The sequence below is a fragment of the Mauremys reevesii genome, linkage group 4 (genome assembly GCF_016161935.1).
Source record: "Mauremys reevesii isolate NIE-2019 linkage group 4, ASM1616193v1, whole genome shotgun sequence".
Classification (NCBI taxonomy): Eukaryota; Metazoa; Chordata; order Testudines; family Geoemydidae; genus Mauremys; species Mauremys reevesii.
This window is the reverse complement of record NC_052626.1, coordinates 105,839,911-105,846,543: the sequence shown is the minus strand read 5'-3', so window position 1 is coordinate 105,846,543 and position 6,633 is coordinate 105,839,911.

Genomic DNA, 6,633 nt, shown 5'->3' with positions numbered 1-6,633 from the left:
CTGAGCTCCCATGACCCTGACAACCAAAGACAAGACACACTCTCTGCTAGCTTTGAATGTACAGCTTTTGTATGACAGAGCCATCTCCCTGGCTGCTAAGAACCTGGAGTTGTACTAATTGCTCAAGTACATGAAGCATACAAGTTCCAAGTACTATTATTTGTATTTACTTTAATGTAACTGCAGGATAGCTAGAGCGAAGTGGTTGATTAGATGAGCTTCGGAGGAGACTAGATCTCAGGCCATTTATTGATCTCTAAGCTGCCCAGAACAAGAGTTGCTTCAGGACTCCATTATATTAAGTTTGTCACAACTGCTGTTCTTTCTCACCTCCCATTACTCTCCACTGGATCCCCTGCTTGCTAAATGCTACAAGGAACAGATTAGAATAAAATCTTTTCATTAACCTATTTCAGGAGGCAAATAATTACACTTAAATATGCAATCGTAACCTTACCGTGCGTGACAAAACCTTAAGCAACCTTCAGCAAGAGTGGTACAAAAGTTTCAGTACAAAATTAGAAACTAAATGAAGTTTACCTGGTCTGGGGTTTGGTCACAAGCTCAAAGTTCATCCCATCTTTATGAAAAGGTTCTTTAAGCTTTGCCAAGGGTCTGAGCAAATCTGAGCCAGCTTAGGTCTTGTAGCAAAACTCAGAACTCCATATAGTTTTGCTGCAAAACCAGGTGAAATGCAGTGGTTTTTGAGTCAGCCAGAAAGCTCCTTGGGAATGTCACTGAGTACAGGGTCTCAGCAACATCGTTGCAATGTGGGTTCTGTAAAAGTCAGAGTAAACCTATAAATATATATTGGTCTTGAAAAATTCTATTCACCGAGGGCATGAAAAGATTATTTTCAATGGGCAATTAAATGTACGCCCACTCTGCAAACAAAAGGTGTGTTTGTAACTCACATCAGCTAACTCAGAATAATATAGGAGTGAAGACATGGCATCTCAGTTTGTAATTTGGAATATTAACTTGAGGTCAACCCCCTGGCTCCTGATAGACCAGGGGTAGACAACCTGTGGCACGTGAGCTGATTTTCAGTGGCACTCACACTGCCCGGGTTCTGGCCACCAGTCCAGGGGGCTTTGCATTTTAATTTAATTTCAAATGAAGCTTCTTAAACATTTTAAAAAGCTTATTTACTTTACATACAACAATAGTTTAGTTATATATAATAGACTCATAGAAAGAGACCTTATAAAAACGTTACAATGTATGACTGGCACGTGAAACCTTAAATTAGAGTGAATAAATGATAGGGTGACCAGATCACCCAGGTCAAATATCGGGACGCGGGGGGGCGGGGCGGGGGCAGAGGGGGAAAAAATGGCGGCAGAGAAAAAAAAAAAAATCCCCCACCCCCGATTCCTCCTCCCTCCGCAAGCGCTGGAGGGAGGCCCGGGAGACTCAGGGGAGCACGGGGCCGGGGTGAGTGTGAGTCCAGCCTGGCCCCGAGCAGGCAGGACTCAGGCGCGGTATCTGGAGGGAGAGTACGGGGTGGCCTGTGGGGCCAGGCAGCGGCTGTTCTCCCCACCTGGGCAGCAGGACTCGGGAGCAGCCGCTGCTGCAGCTCCCACTGCCGCGGGGGGAGGAAGCGGCCGCTGGCCAAGCTCGGCAGCTGCGGCTCTGGCGCCCACGAACCCCCCGAGCCCGGGCCTGCTGCGGGGACCCAGCGCGCACCCAGCCCCTGGCCAGTCGCGTCTGGGCTGGCTGCCCAGCTGGTGCAATCCTGTGGGCGGCCTCGGAGTGGGGGCAGCAGGCCCCAGCCCCCCGCATCCCGCTCGGGTCCTGCAGGGGAAAGAACGGGACTGGGCTGCCTATGCCTCCGCCACGGGATTGCACCAGCTGGGCAGCCAGCCCAGACGCGACTGGCCAGGGGCTGAGCGCAGTGTGCGCGCTGCCCCGCAGCAGGCCCGGGCTCGGGGGGTTCGGGCCCGGGCACCAAAGCCGCAGCCGCCGAGCGCCACGTGCTTGGCCACTTCCTCCCCCCGCAGCAGTGGGAGCTGCAGCAGCGCTGCTCCCGAGTCCCCTGCCCAGGTGGGGAGAACAGCCGCCACCTAGCCCCACGGGCCGCCCCCCTACTCTCCCTCCAGGTACCGCGCCCGAGTCCCGCCTGCTCGGGGCCAGGCCAGACTCACACTCACCCCGGCCACGCACTCCCCTGAGTCTCCTGGGCATGGCATGCTTGGAAAGAGGCGGGGATTTGGGGAGGGAGACAATGGGGCAGTGAGGGGGCGGGGATGGGGGCGAGGATTTGGGGAAGGATCCAATGGGGGAAGGAGAGGGCGGGGGCGGAGTCGGGGCAGGGGAGGGCGCGAGCCCTTCGGGCTCCGGAGCCTTTGCTTGTTTGTCCAGTATCCCGACCTAACGTTGGTCGGGACGCGGGACAAACAAGCAAATATCGGGACAGTCCCGATAAAATCGGGACGTCTGGTCACCCTAATAAATGAAGACTCGGCACATCACTTCTGAAAGGTTGCCAACCCCTGTGATAGACTTTAACTTGAGCTGCTAACCTGGGTTACAAACAGAGCTGCCATGTCTCCTCTGCTATTTAACTTAAGTTAGCTAATGTGGTTTAGAAACTAACCTTTTTTTGCAGTGTAGACCGACTCTAAAATACCATAGGGCAGATCCTTAATGGAGCTACGTCAGTTTACAAGCTGCTGAGGATTTGGCGATTCTATCTTATTATAATCATGATCTCGCTAAGACTGGGCAAGTAGATTTTGTGACAAGGCTGGAAAATTTTCATGACAATTTTGCAAAACTTTATATATACATATATAATGTACATATATGTCTGTCTACACACACACACACACACACACACACACACTCTTCCAGAACAAATTCTTATTTGCCATGTCTTATTTTCCATTAAATATGGAATGCATCGTGTGCGCCTCTTCTTCCTTGCATGAATCCCACCAAATGAGGTTCATGCTATTAACATGAACATTGTTTCAAAAAGTGTATTCTGTTAGTCTGTACAGAAACTTACAGCATAGCGGAGAGGAAGAATGGCCTTATAAGTAAAGCAACATACTGGGATTCAGCAAATCTGGATTCAGTTCCGGGTTCTTCTGCAGACTTTCTGTGTAAGAAGGTCTTGCACTCCAGTGATCCCTCCCTGGCAAAGCGCTTCATAGGGACCATTCCTGCCAGAGTGGAGATTTAGGGTGCCAAAAGATGCAGACTGGAGATAGGACTCAGGACATCTAGGTTCAATTCCCAGCTCTGTCACAGTCTTCCTGTGTGAACCTGGGCAAGTCACTTAATGTCTGTGTGCTTCAAAGTTCCTCATTTATAAAATGAAGATAATAACACTCCCATCTCTTGTCTATTTAGATTGAGAGCTCTTTAGATCAATGATAATTTCTTACTTGCAGTACCTAGAACAATAGGACCCCAATCTTGGTTGGGCCTCTAGGCACTGCTATTCTGATATAATTAATAATAAGGAGTTTCACTAAAAGGCCCCTTTCTATCACTTATTGTAGATAGTCTATTTTTTTTTCTGTTTTTCAAATCTCTTTTGCAGGGTTGTCATTTTCTCCAAGTACTAGGGAGCACATATAACAAATGCCCTAATACAGCAGCCTCTGAAACCCAAGGAAGTTGCTATGTGGAAGAGTTGCTTTTAGAGACAGGAAAAACAGCTAGAGAATTCTGTTTCCAGAAAAAGAAACTGCTAGGGCCTTGCAATAATATATTATGTATATTGGTAGAGCCAGTCCCTGGGACAGTGTGAGAGAGACAACCTTATTCATGATACAGTTCAGCAGAAAAAAACATTAGGGCTGGATATAGCAGCAGTACAATTTTCCTTTTTTTAAACAAAAAGATGGGAGGAGTAAGTGTGATAGGAACCTTCTAGAGGAAGAAAGAAATGGTGGAAATTCTAGGTCAGTTTACTCAAAGTGCAGGGTGAACCTCCTCTCAATTGTTCTCCAGCATTTCAGATCTCATTTTTTTTAAAAAAGCAAGTCTTGACCTGCTACGGTTGCAAAGTTGCAAAGAAAACGTTCCAAATGTAGAGTATAAATGATGCAGAGATGGCTACCAGAGGGCTTGTCTATAAGGGAGATTTTTCCAGTTACACTGGTCTAATTATACTGTTATATTCATACTGTTATAATTCCACATGGGCACTCTTATTCTGGAATAAGAATAGCTTTTTTCCCCCCATTTAGCTTAACTGCTTTGAAAGTGACAAGCTAAAGTGGAATAAGGTCCTCTTATTCCATGGGAAGTTATACCAGTATAACTATAGTGATTTAAATAGTGATTTATACTTATATAATTTCCCCGTGTAGACAAGCCCTGAGTTTGCAGAGAGTCTGAAACAACATCTGTGAGGTATAAACTCCCTGTTAATTTGAAAAGATGCTAACTCAGAGGTCAACAATAATATTTTAAATGTCAATATTGTTAACTATTTCACTACTAATCAAAATAATGTAAGAAAACTGAGGAAGTATTATATTATGAAGGGCTGCAGCAGCATTTTCTAGAATGTGGGGCATGAAGGACTAGCCAGGGTTGCAGAACATGCATAAATTAAGATATATAGGTCATAACAACATCTGGCAAAGCTGCAAAGTGGTGCAAGTGATTTTATTTTCTTGAAGGTAGGGTCAGCTTTCAAAAACTGGGGAAACATTGCTCTAGGTAATACTCACATGCTAGACTGTCACAGTGGCCTGGCAAAAGTGGTTTATTAAACCCAGCAATAGCTTTCTTCAGTAGTTGGAATCTGTTTAAAGCACTGAGCGGGGTTTCTAACAAAGGCAACATATGGGTGTGTGTGTGTGAGGGGGAGATGAGTAACAACAAAAAAGGAAAGATGAATTGGACGGTCTGCAGAACTTATTGAGCCATACCAACATTACACACTGAGGAAACCATATAATCTTATCTCCATTAGAACACCTTTCAAATGAACATATCATGTAGTACTGACTGTTCTGGGGGACTTATATTCTACTTTCTTTGAGGACGTCTGTGGGCAACCTTCTCTGAAATTTTAGAGACTAATTACTCCCGTTTGTATGAGGATCACCTGACTTGAAGAGCTTGATTAGGAATCTCCACTATATCATGTAGCTCTGAAATAAGTATACCTGGGTGAGCTGATTTTTGCTGTTTTCTCAGTCTGGAGAATAACCATAATCTCACAAGACAGACATGCCATGCCACAGAATGGATTCTCCAACATAGAGGGCACACTTAGAGCACCAGGAAAAAAAGTAAGTTCATCCCACATCCCCAGGAAATGTAGGGCTACATTGTATCCTCCCTAGGGTAAAACTTGAAGGAAACGGTTAAAGGGCCCAGCAAACTCTATGAGGGAGTTTCTGACAAAGGACCCCTGCAGGGGAGGACTCAGGGATACAAAGTCCCCATGTGCATTTGACCATTAACCCCCATGCAGCATTCTGTTGTGTTGGGGGCCTTCCGAAGTCAGCTATCATGGACCACCCAAGGTGCATATTTATGAAGAAATTTGCCTCACTAGTGAGATTCACGCACACACACAATATAAGCAACATTAAGAAATTTGCAAATCACGCCCCCTCAGAGTGCCTCTCAGCAGCAAACTGTCTGCTCTATCTAAACCAACTAGATAGATACAATGCCATCAGAAAATTGCCGCAGTTTGATTATAGGGAACACAAAGAGATACATGAGATAGTCACATCAAGCATTTTGGCATCCACAGTAGCCTTCCTAGATGAAAGGCAATTTCATTAAAAGAAATGTATGAATTTGACAGTTTTTACTGTCTACGTTATAAATCACATGGCTGGACAGAATGGAAACAGCTGTCCATCCACTGGCTGTATTTAAGCATTTAGCCCAGCATATCTGAATGTCTAAAGTTGTGTGGACCCCAACAGAGGTATAAAAGAAACACGTGAGCTTCACTGAACAAAAGGAGCTGGATAGCTAGGCAATAACATGGTCCTAAAACTACATAGAAAAGATTTTGATTCTTCTCGTTTCCAGTAGTGTATACCTTCTACCAGGGTGTAACTGGAGAATGAACATGCAAAAACTGAGAAACACAATCCTGACTAAATATTCATCTGCAAACTGTTGTGAGACCCCTAAAATTAGGCTCCTGACCCTAGAAACCCTTAATCATACAAATACATGGACCTCAGTAGAGAGATTTGTTTTTTACCCGAATAAGGATTATTCTCATGAGTAAAGGATTGGCAGGATCAAACTCTAGACCAGGGATCGGCAACCTTTCAGAAGTGCTGTGCCAAGTCTTCATTTATTCACTCTAATTTAAGGTTTTGCATGCCAGTAATACATTTTAACGTTTTTAGAAGTTCTCTTTCTATAAGTCTATAATATATAACTAACTTAATGTTGTATGTAAAGTAAAGTTTTTAAAATGTTTAAGAAGCTTTATTTAAAATTAAATTAAAATGCAGAGGCCCTCCCCTGCCCCCCCGGACCAGTGGCCAGGATCCGGGCAGTGTGAGTGCCACTGAAAATCAGCTTGCGTGCTGCCTTTGGCATGCGTGCCATAGGTTTGCCTACCCCTGCTTCAGCAGTCTTTTTGCTTTCCTTCTTGTCTTTAACACAAATTTCAGCTCAATGACTACA